The sequence below is a fragment of the Oncorhynchus keta genome, chromosome 1 (genome assembly GCF_023373465.1).
Source record: "Oncorhynchus keta strain PuntledgeMale-10-30-2019 chromosome 1, Oket_V2, whole genome shotgun sequence".
Lineage (NCBI taxonomy): Eukaryota > Metazoa > Chordata > Actinopteri > Salmoniformes > Salmonidae > Oncorhynchus > Oncorhynchus keta.
The window spans coordinates 90,034,591-90,046,680 of NC_068421.1; the positions used below are offsets into that span (position 1 = coordinate 90,034,591).

General features: G+C 44.9%; 1 protein-coding gene across 14 annotated transcripts in view; it reads left to right on the forward strand.

Annotated features, from left to right (window-relative positions):
* The window catches only part of LOC118396031 (disks large homolog 1-like), a 356,822-nt gene that overhangs the window by 149,240 nt on the left and 195,492 nt on the right, over positions 1-12,090 (forward strand). For 12 of the 14 annotated variants that reach the window (XR_008065634.1, XR_008065635.1, XR_008065654.1 and 9 more), the window contains exon 5: positions 1,563-1,670. The exons of the other annotated variants lie outside the window; for them this stretch is intronic. The gene's annotated coding sequence lies outside the window, so the exon portion shown is untranslated. The remainder of the gene's footprint in view (positions 1-1,562; positions 1,671-12,090) is intronic. 14 annotated transcript variants of the gene reach the window in all.

Genomic DNA, 12,090 nt, shown 5'->3' on the forward strand with positions numbered 1-12,090 from the left:
CATCACAATACCCCATAATGACATCACAATACCCCATAATGACATCACAATACCCCATAATGACATCACAATACCCCATAATGACATCACAATACCCCATAATGACATCATAATATCCCATAATGACATCACAATACCCCATAATGACAAAGCAAAAACAGGTTTTATACATTTTTAGCACATTTACATTTTTTTACAGAAGTAACGTATTTACATAAATAAAAAAATATCCTCATTAAACACATTACCCCACAATGACATCACAATACCCCACAATGACATCACAATACCCCACAATGACAAAGCAAAAACAGGTTTTTAGGAAGTTTTGCATAAAACAGAAATACTTTCTTTACATACGTATTCAGACCCTTTTGTTATGAGACTCTAAATTGAGCTCATGTGCATCCTGTTTCCATTTATCATCCTTGATGTTTCTACAACTTGACTGGAGTTGTAGAAAATTGAGTTGATTGGACATGATTTGAGAAGGCACACACATGTCTATATAAGGTCCCACAGTTGACAGTCCATCTGGGGAAGGGTACCCAAACAAATCTGCACCATTGAAGCTCCCCAAGAACACAGTGGCCTCCATTCTTAAATGGATGACGTTTGGAACCACCAAGACTCTTCCTAGAGCAGGCCGCCCAGCCAAAGTGAGTAATCGGTGAAGCCACTCAGCCCACTTGGAGTTTGCTAAAAGGCACCTAAAGACTCTGATTATGAGAAACAAGATTCTCTGGTCTGATGAAACAAACATTGAACACCCTGGCCTGAATGCCAAGCGTTACGTTTGGAGGAAACCTGGTACCTACAGTGAAACATGGTGGTGGCAGCATCATACTGTCGGGATGTTTTTCAGCGACAGAGACTGGGAGACTAGTCAGGATCGCGAGAAAGACGAACGGAGCGAAGTACAGAGAGATCCTTGATGAAAACCTTCTCCAGAGCGCTCAGGACCTCAGACTGGGGAGAAGGTTCACCTTCCAACAGGACAATAACCCTAAGCACACAGCCAAGACAACACAGGAGTGGATTCAGAACAAATCTCTGAATGTCCTTGAGTGGCCCAGCCAGAGCCCGGACATCGCTGGAGAGACCTGAAAATAGCTGTGCAGCGACGCTCCCCATCCAACCTGTAAGAAGTCCAAAAAGACAGGTGTGCCGAGCTTGTAGCGTCATACCCAAGAAGAGTCGAGGCTGTAATCGCTGCCAAAGGTGCTTCAACAAAGTACTGAATAAAGGGTCTGAAAACTTGACATGTTTTTGCTTCGTCATTATGGGCTATTGTGGGTAGATTGGGGGGGGGGACAATTGAATCAATTTTAGAATAAGGCTGTAACGTAACAAAAATGTGTAGAAAGTCCAGGGGTCTGAATACTTTCCAAATGCTCTCTGTGTGTGTGTGTGTGTGTGTGTGTGTGTGTGTGTGTGTGTGTGTGTGTGTGTGTGTGTGTGTGTGTGTGTGTGTGTGTGTGTGTGTGTGTGTGTGTGTGTGTGTGTGTGTGTGTGTGTACACCTTGTAGTAACATGCTGAGTCCCTGTCCTCTGTACTGTAGGTAGAGTCGTTGGAGTGTATCTTCGACGCTGGCTCGCCTGTAGGCTATGAGGACGTTCCTGTTCCTGACTTCTCTACGCTGTATGCTACCCACCACGCCCTTCTACAGGTAACACCAACTGACCCAACCACCTGCTGTGCCACGCTCCGTTATGTCGCCTCGGAATGACCACATCGCTTCCCATTCTGACCACATCGCTGCCCACTCTGACCACATCGCTGCCCACTCTGACCACATCGCTTCCCATTCTGACCACATCGCTTTCCATTCTGACCACATCGCTTCCCATTCTGACCACATCGCTTTCCATTCTGACCACATCGCTTCCCATTCTGACCACATCGCTTCCCATTCTGACCACATCGCTTTCCATTCTGACCACATCGCTTCCCATTCTGACCACATCGCTTTCCATTCTGACCACATCGCTTCCCATTCTGACCACATCGCTTTCCATTCTGACCACATCGCTTTCCATTCTGACCACATCGCTTCCCATTCTGACCACATCGCTTCCCATTCTGACCACATCGCTTTCCATTCTGACCACATCGCTGCCCACTCTGACCACATCGCTGCCCACTCTGACCACCTCGCTGCCCACTCTGACCACCTCGCTGCCCACTCTGACCACCTCGCTGCCCACTCTGACCACCTCGCTGCCCACTCTGACCACCTCGCTGCCCACTCTGACCACATCGCTGCCCACTCTGACCACATCGCTGCCCACTCTGACCACATCGCTGCCCACTCTGACCACATCGCTGCCCACTCTGACCACATCGCTGCCCACTCTGACCACCACCTCATCAGACCACCTCGCTGCCACTCTGACCACATCGCTGCCCACTCTGACCACATCGCTGCCCACTCTGACCACCTCGCTGCCCACTCTGACCACCTCGCTGCCCACTCTGACCACCTCGCTGCCCACTCTGACCACCTCGCTGCCCACTCTGACCACCTCGCTGCCCACTCTGACCACCTCGCTGCCCACTCTGACCACCTCGCTGCCCACTCTGACCACCTCGCTGCCCACTCTGACCACCTCGCTGCCCACTCTGACCACCTCGCTGCCCACTCTGACCACATCTCTGACCACCTCGCTGCCCAAGCGTTTTTGTTGTTGCTTTTTAGTTATTTCATTTGTTGATAACACTTCTATAGCTCTTACATTGTCAGTATTTCTGCCAGTGTTGCAGTAACACGTTGCCAGCCCTAGGTGGCACCATTACCCATAGAGAGCTTGCCAGCTTTGAGATGGCTAGGAGCAACGTTGTTTTGTCTTTTCTGTTTACATGGATGTCATGGCTTTGGATTGCAAAAGGGCTCATTTGTGTGTCTTTGTGATCTTGTAGCTGGCTCTGCTGGCTCTGCTGCAAATAATATCTGCTAATCATGTGTATGTGACCAATAACATCTGCTAACCATGTGTATGTGACCAATAACATCTTGATTTGATCAACTGTTGGCATATATATTTGTTTAGTATTCAGCTCATTTTCATTGAGGAAGTAAGCTTTATGTCATGAAAAATGGCCTTCTGGGAAATAGACCGTTAAAAAATGTTTGGCTAATGGTTATGGCTTCAACCATCCTGTCAGATTTCATTTACACCTGCATTGCTTGCTGTTTGGGGTTTTAGGCTGGGTTTCTGTACAGCACTTTGAGATATCAGCTGATGTACGAAGGGCTATATAAATACATTTGATTTGATTTGATTTAGTTTTGTACGTCTCCTTCCCGTCAGTAGCCATCTCCTGTCCAGTGAACCTAGTGTTTATAGGAGCAGAGTTGAGTCCATGCTGTGATATGTGGACTGCTCCTTCAGGCCAATAAGTGCATGAGCTATCTTCAACTGCTCCATTTAATTCCGGTCTGGGCAAAGAGATTGGCCTGGTGCCATACAGAGTACAGATAGGCGGTACTGATGGACCTGATGCCATACAGAGTACAGATGGGCCTGGTGCCATACAGAGTACAGACAGGCGGTACTGATGGACCTGGTGCCATACAGAGTACAGACAGGCGGTACTGATGGACCTGATGCCATACAGAGTGCAGATAGGCGGTACTGATGGACCTGGTGCCATACAGACTACAGATGGGCATGATGGCATACAGAGTACAGATAGGCGGTACTGATGGACCTGGTGCCATACAGAGTACAGACAGGCGGTACTGATGGACCTGGTGCCATACAGAGTACAGATGGGCCTGGTGCCATACAGAGTACAGATAGGCGGTACTGATGGACCTGGTGCCGTACAGATAGGCGGTACTGATGGACCTGGTGCCGTACAGAGTACAGATGGGCCTGATGGCATACAGAGTACAGATAGGCGGTACTGATGGACCTGGTGCCATACAGAGTACAGATAGGCGGTACTGATGGACCTGGTGCCATACAGAGTACAGATAGGCGGTACTGATGGACCTGGTGCCATGCAGAGTACAGATAGGCGGTACTGATGGGCCTGGTGCCATACAGAGTACAGATGTGCCTGGTGCCATACAGAGTACAGATAAATGGTACTGATGGAGCTGGTGCCATACAGAGTACTGATGGGCCTGGTTCCATACAGAGTACTGATGGGCCTGGTTCCATACAGAGTACTGATGGGCCTGGTTCCATACAGAGTACTGATGGGCCTGGTTCCATACAGAGTACTGATGGGCCTGGTTCCATACAGAGTACTGATGGGCCTGGTTCCATACAGAGTACTGATGGGCCTGGTTCCATACAGAGTACTGATGGGCCTGGTGCCATACAGAGTACTGATGGGCCTGGTGCCATACAGAGTACTGATGCGCCTGGTGCCATACAGAGTACTGATGCGCCTGGTGCCATACAGAGTACTGATGCGCCTGGTGCCATACAGAGTACTGATGCGCCTGGTGCCATACAGAGTACTGATGGGCCTGGTGCCATACAGAGTACTGATGGGCCTGGTGCCATACAGAGTACTGATGGGCCTGGTGCCATACAGAGTACTGATGGGCCTGGTGCCATACAGAGTACATATAGATTAGAGGTCGACCGATTAATCGGAATGGCCGATTAATTGGGGCCGAATTCAAGTTTTCATAACAATCTCAAATCGGTATTTAAAAAAAAATAAAGTTTTTAAAAAATCATATATTTTTTATATACCTTTATTTAACTAGGCAAGTCAGTTAAGAACACATTCTTATTTTCAATGACGGCCTAGGAACGGTGGGTTAACTGCCTTGTTCAGGGGCAGAACGACAGATTTTCACCTTGTCAGCTCGGGGGATCCAATCTTGCAGTTAACAGTTAACTAGTCCAACGCAACGACCTGCCTCTCTCTCGTTGCACTCCACAAAGAGACTGCCTGTTACGCGAATGCAGTAAGCCAAGGTAAGTTGCTAGCTAGCATTAAACTCATCTTATAAAAAACAATCAATCATAATCACTAGTTAACTACACATGGTTGATGATATTACTAGATATTATCTAGCGTGTCCTGCATTGCATATAATCTGACTGAGCATACGAAGATACAAGTATCTGACTGAGCGGTGGTAGGCAGAAGCAGGCGCGTAAACATTCAAACGGCACTTTCGTGCGTTTTGCCAGCAGCTCTTCGTTGTGCGTCAAGCATTGCGCTGTTTATGACTTCAAGCCTATCAACTCCCGAGATGAGGCTGGTGTAACCGAAGTGAAATGGCTAGCTAGTTAGCGCGCGCTAACTAGAGGGACGGAAGCTATACTGTTACACTGGCAACATCCAATAGTCAAAGGTATATGAAATACAAATGGTATAGAGGGAAATAGTCCTATAATTCCTATAATAACTATAACCTAAAACTTCTTACCTGGGAATATTGAAGACTCATGTTAAAATGAACCACCAGCTTTCATATGTTCTCATGTTCTGAGCAAGGAACTGAAATGTTAGCTTTCTTACATGGCACATATTGCACTTTTATTTTCTTCTCCAACACTTTGTTTTTGCATTATTTAAACCAAATTGAACACATTTCATTATTTATTTGATGCTAAATAGATTTTATTGATGTATTATATTAAGTAAAAATAAGTGTTGTTGTAATTGTCATTATTACAAAAAAATAATAATAATTAATCGGTATCGGCTTTTTTGGTCCTCCAATAATCGGTACCGGCGTCGAAATATCATAATCGGTCAACCTCTAATATACTGATGGGCCTGGTGCCATACAGAGTACAGATAGGTGCTACTGATGGGCAGACCAACATTCCATCTTCTGACCCCAGGACCAACATTCTATCTCTGACACGAGACCAACATTCTATCTCTGACACGAGACCAACATTCTATCTCTGACACGAGACCAACATTCTATCTCTGACCCTGGGCCGACATTCCATCTCTGACATGAGACCAACATTCCATCTCTGACACGAGACCAACATTCCATCTCTGACACGAGACCAACATTCCATCTCTGACACGAGACCAACATTCTATCTCTGACACGAGACCAACATTCCATCTCTGACACGAGACCAACATTCCATCTCTGACACGAGACCAACATTCTATCTCTGACACGAGACCAACATTCTATCTCTGACACGAGACCAACATTCTATCTCTGACACGAGACCAACATTCTATCTCTGACACGAGACCAACATTCTATCTCTGACACGAGACCAACATTCCATCTCTGACACGAGACCAACATTCCATCTCTGACACGAGACCAACATTCCATCTCTGACACGAGACCAACATTCCATCTCTGACACGAGACCAACATTCCATCTCTGACACGAGACCAACATTCCATCTCTGACACGAGACCAACATTCCATCTCTGACACGAGACCAACATTCCATCTCTGACACGAGACCAACATTCCATCTCTGACACGAGACCAACATTCCATCTCTGACACGAGACCAACATTCCATCTCTGACACGAGACCAACATTCCATCTCTGACACGAGACCAACATTCCATCTCTGACACGAGACCAACATTCCATCTCTGACACGAGACCAACATTCCATCTCTGACACGAGACCAACATTCCATCTCTGACACGAGACCAACATTCCATCTCTGACACGAGACCAACATTCTATCTCTGACACGAGACCAACATTCCATCTCTGACACGAGACCAACATTCCATCTCTGACACGAGACCAACATTCCATCTCTGACACGCGACCAACATTCCATCTCTGACACGCGACCAACATTCCATCTCTGACACGCGACCAACATTCCATCTCTGACACGAGACCAACATTCCATCTCTGACACGAGACCAACATTCCATCTCTGACACGAGACCAACATTCCATCTCTGACACGAGACCAACATTCCATCTCTGACACGAGACCAACATTCCATCTCTGACACGAGACCAACATTCCATCTCTGACACGAGACCAACATTCCATCTCTGACACGAGACCAACATTCCATCTCTGACACGAGACCAACATTCCATCTCTGACACGAGACCAACAATATAAACAATAAGACATTTATTACCACATGTTTTGCTCTAAATTCTAGCCGAGCATTGGATTTCCAACACTGATGGTTTGTCGGACCTCAGCAACAATGTTTCATTTTTTAAATGCCATCTTACCCCCTGTACAGAGAAGGTTGTTGCACGAACGAGACATCAACTTTTCTGACCCTGGTGAAATCATACAACAATATTATTGTCATGGATTTATCCAACTAAATGTCAATAGAAAACAGATGAAAATGGAGGGTTTGCTGCCCTTTCAGCTGTAGAGTGAGAAGACATTAGCCAGCCTGCAAAGCAAACCATTTTGTTCGGCATTAGCAACCAATGCTTTTGCCTAGATGAAAGAATTTAGGCTTTTTGCCCTCAGCTGTATGGAGGAAATGTTACTTAACAATATAACATACATTTCCCTGTAATGTGTTCTGTAACTTATCAATATAACATACAGAACACATTACAGGGAAATGTAACTTACCAATATAACATACAGAACACATTACAGGGAAATGTAACTTACCAATATAACATACAGAACACATTACGGGGAAATGTAACTTATCAATATAACATACAGAACACATTACAGGGAAATGTAACTTACCAATATAACATACAGAACACATTACAGGGAAATGTAACTTATCAATATAACATACAGAACACATTACGGGGAAATGTAACTTACCAATTAACATACAGAACACATTACGGGGAAATGTAACTTACCAAATAACATACAGAACACATTACGGGGAAATGTAACTTACCAATATAACATAATATTATTATTATTATTATTATTATTATTATTATTATTATTATTATTATTATACAGAACACATTACAGGCATCACAAGCATATGTGAATTAAGTGATAGTGCAGCTTTTGATTGGACAGTGAGCATTCTAGGCCTTGTTCTTGACCCTGTTTCACCGTGTTTCTGGGGCTAACCCCGTAAAGTCGACGTTACCCCTGCTCCGGAGCAGGACCAGCTAGCCTTGGGTTAAGGTTGGTGCTAGCCCACTAGAATGTGTAAGTGTGAATACTATGTTATCCCCGGGATAAAATCTCTTATCCCAGGGCTGAGGTGCAGTGTGGACACACCTAGAGAAAGTTCACACAGGCAGCCTAATTCAGATATATGTTTTTTCACGAATTGGTCTTTTGACCAATCACATCAGATCTTTTTTTTGAGAAAAACATATCTGAATTGGGTTGCCTGTGTGAATGAAGCCTTAGTGATCGCAGGCCAGTACCTCTCTGTGTCATTAAGCTAATGTACTATATTAGGGTAGACTATGAGAAGTGCCAACTTCTGCCCTCAGAGAGACATGGAGGGACGGAAGTGAATGAGTGATTGGCTGGTCGGAGACTCAACCTGCTGTGGAGGAGCTCTGCGTCTTATCTAAAGTTGTTGACTATAGTGGAGGGGCTCTCTAGTATGACTTAGTGGAGGGGCTCTCTAGTATGACTTAGTGGAGGGGCTCTCTAGTATGACTTAGTGGAAGGGCTCTCTAGTATGACTTAGTGGAGGGGCTCTCTAGTATGACTTAGTGGAGGGGCTCTCTAGTATGACTTAGTGGAGGGGCTCTCTAGTATGACTTAGTGGAGGGGCTCTCTAGTATGACTTAGCGGGAGGGCTCTCTAGTATGACTTAGTGGAGGGGCTCTCTAGTATGGCTTAGTGGAGGGGCTCTCTAGTATGACTTAGTGGAGGGGCTCTCTAGTATGACTTAGTGGAGGGGCTCTCTAGTATGACTTAGTGGAGGGGCTCTCTAGTATGACTTAGTGGAGGGGCTCTCTAGTATGACTTAGTGGAGGGGCTCTCTAGTATGACTTAGTGGAGGGGCTCTCTAGTATGACTTAGCGGGAGGGCTCTCTAGTATGACTTAGTGGAGGGGCTCTCTAGTATGGCTTAGTGGAGGGGCTCTCTGGTATGACTTAGCGGAGGGGCTCTCTAGTATGACTTAGCGGAGGGGCTCTCTGGTGGCTTATGGAGGGGCTTAGTGGAGGGGCTCTCTAGTATGACTTAGCGGAGGGGCTCTCTAGTATGACTTAGCGGAGGGGCTCTCTAGTATGACTTAGCGGAGGGGCTCTCTAGTATGACTTAGCGGAGGGGCTCTCTAGTATGACTTAGCGGAGGGGCTCTCTAGTATGACTTAGTGGAGGGGCTCTCTGGTATGACTTAGTGGAGGGGCTCTCTAGTATGACTTAGTGGAGGGGCTCTCTGGTATGACTTAGTGGAGGGGCTCTCTGGTATGACTTAGTGGAGGGGCTCTCTGGTATGACTTAGTGGAGGGGCTCTCTGGTATGACTTAGTGGAGGGGCTCTCTGGTATGACTTAGTGGAGGGGCTCTCTGGTATGACTTAGTGGAGGGGCTCTCTGGTATGACTTAGCGGAGGGGATCTCTGTTATGACTTAGTGGAGGGGCTCTCTGGTATGACTTAGTAGAGGGGCTCTCCTGCCTGAGAGAGGAGGGGAGAGGAGGGGGGACAGAATGTGGTGATGGGGCTGGGAAGAGGGATGGGGAAGAGTGAGACAACGGTGAGAAATGATCCACCTCCGCCTCCCCTTCTCTCTCTCTCCCCTTCTCTCTCTAAGTGAATGATTCAGCAGACGGAAATTTAGAGTCCTCTAAACCTGCTGTCTCCCTCCCATGCCAACCACTCGTCTCTCATCACTGTCCCTTAGCGTCGTGTGTGTGTGTGTGTGTGTGTGTGTGTGTGTGTGTGTGTGTGTGTGTGTGTGTGTGTGTGTGTGTGTGTGTGTGTGTGTGTGTGTGTGTGTGTGTGTGTGTGTGTGTGTGTGTGTGTGTGTGCCGCTGGAAGCAGACAGAGCAGCGGTTCCTTATCTCGTACCCGCCACACACACACTCCGGGCTTGTGGCTCAGCGTTCTGCTTGGCGGTGACATGCTGGCTGTGTTGTGCGACGCAGGGGGACAAGTTAGCATCTCCTGAGCTCTGCTCCTCGACAGACCCCTTTCAGGTCCCCACAGACAGACCCACGATCAGGAGGTGTGTGTGTGTTAGCGCGAGCCGTACCAGAGGGGGACATGTTGGCCTCAGTGTGGTACGCCAAAAAGATAGGCTGGCGCCTAATCAAGACCATGAGGAGAACCAAGGGACTGCAGCAGACCTTACTGGTAGGTAGGGGGGGGATGTATCTACTGTCAGTAATTGTGGATAGGTGTCATAGGGTCTGTCATTGACTGATACTGTAAGCTGATGAACTCTTCACTGCCCTCTGACTCTATGCAGTGCACATTTCCAGACCAGACTTCTGTCTGTGTTTTCAACCACTGTGAATGAGAACTAACAACTGTGAAGTTGTTTTTTAGGTTGTTTGTAGGATTTGTTTACAGTTTTATATATGAAGCTAGGTTTGTTGATTTGGAGACATTGATCAGGGTTGTTGATTTTGTTTTGTATGGAGTTGAGGCATTGATCAGGGTTGTTGATTTGTTTAGTGTTTTTGTGGGGCTGTTTTAGAAAGCCTTTTTCTTGGTGTTGTAGTCTTACAGGAACAACAATGCCCTTTCTAAATGTAAAGCAGATTTGTTTTGTCGTCATGACGATGCATTGTTTTAGCTCCCTTTCCTGCTCTCACCTCCGACAACAGGAACTCTCTGTTGTTGTAACAGCACACACCTACATTAAATCCCAGGAGTAGCACTACACTCTGACTTTACACACACATCCCACTCCTTTCCACAGTAACACACTGCTCCCACAGCACAGAGATCTCAGCCTACTCCTTACCGTGGGTGTGATGCCGCTGGACAGACAGACCGACCAGTGCTGTGCTGCAATGCTACGTGAGCTGAGCTGCAGTAAGTTAGTAAGCAAATTGCCCTCTGAGTGACTTTTAGAGCAGAACGAGAGACAAATGAACCCTTTTCAGTGTCCCTGTCCGTCTCTGTCCGCCCGTTACGCTGTGCGTCTCTGAGAGATGCGTGTAGATGGTAATTAACCAGTAGCAGCAGCAGCAGGAAAGAGGGGCTTGAATGGAGATGCATTATGCTCCTGTGCTTCGGTGGTTGTGCCAACGATGATGTCATGTTTGAAATGGTGATTGATTAGACGTGAGGCAGATGTCACAGAGCCACGTCACTTCATCTGTTACGTTTTACGTGCTCAATTTATGTCTGCATTGATTGGATGGAGTGGTGCTTTGGTTATTTTAGCCAAAATGTAGGTTCAGTTTATTGGAGTCGGTTTGTCCTGTCTGAGTACAACAGGCTTTACAGTATAATATTAGTATATATAATGTATTAAGGCTTTACAGTATAATATTAGTATATATAATGTATTAAGGCTTTACAGTATAATATTAGTATATATAATGTATTAAGGCTTTACATTACAGTATAATATTAGTATATTTACTGTATTAAGGCTTTACAGTATATTATTAGTATATATAATGTATTAAGGCTTTACATTACAGTATAATATTAGTATATTTACTGTATTAAGGCTTTACAGTATAATATTAGTATATATAATCTATTAAGGCTTTACAGTATAATATTAGTATATATAATGTATTAAGGCTTTACAGTATAATATTAGTATATATAATGTATTAAGGCTTTACATTACAGTATAATATTAGTATATTTACTGTATTGAGGCTTTACAGTATATTATTAGTATATTTACTGTATTAAGGCTTTACAGTATAATATTAGTATATTTACTGTATTGAGGCTTTACAGTATATTATTAGTATATTTACTGTATTAAGGCTTTACAGTATAATATTAGTATATTTACTGTATTAAGGCTTTACAGTATAATATTAGTATATATAATGTATTAAGGCTTTACAGTATAATATTAGTATATATAATGTATTAAGGCTTTACAGTATAATATTAGTATATTTACTGTATTAAGGCTTTACAGTATAATATTAGTATATTTACTGTATTGAGGCTTTACAGTATATTATTAGTATATTTACTGTATTAAGGCTTTACAGTATAATATTAGTATATTTACTGTATTAAGGCTTTACAG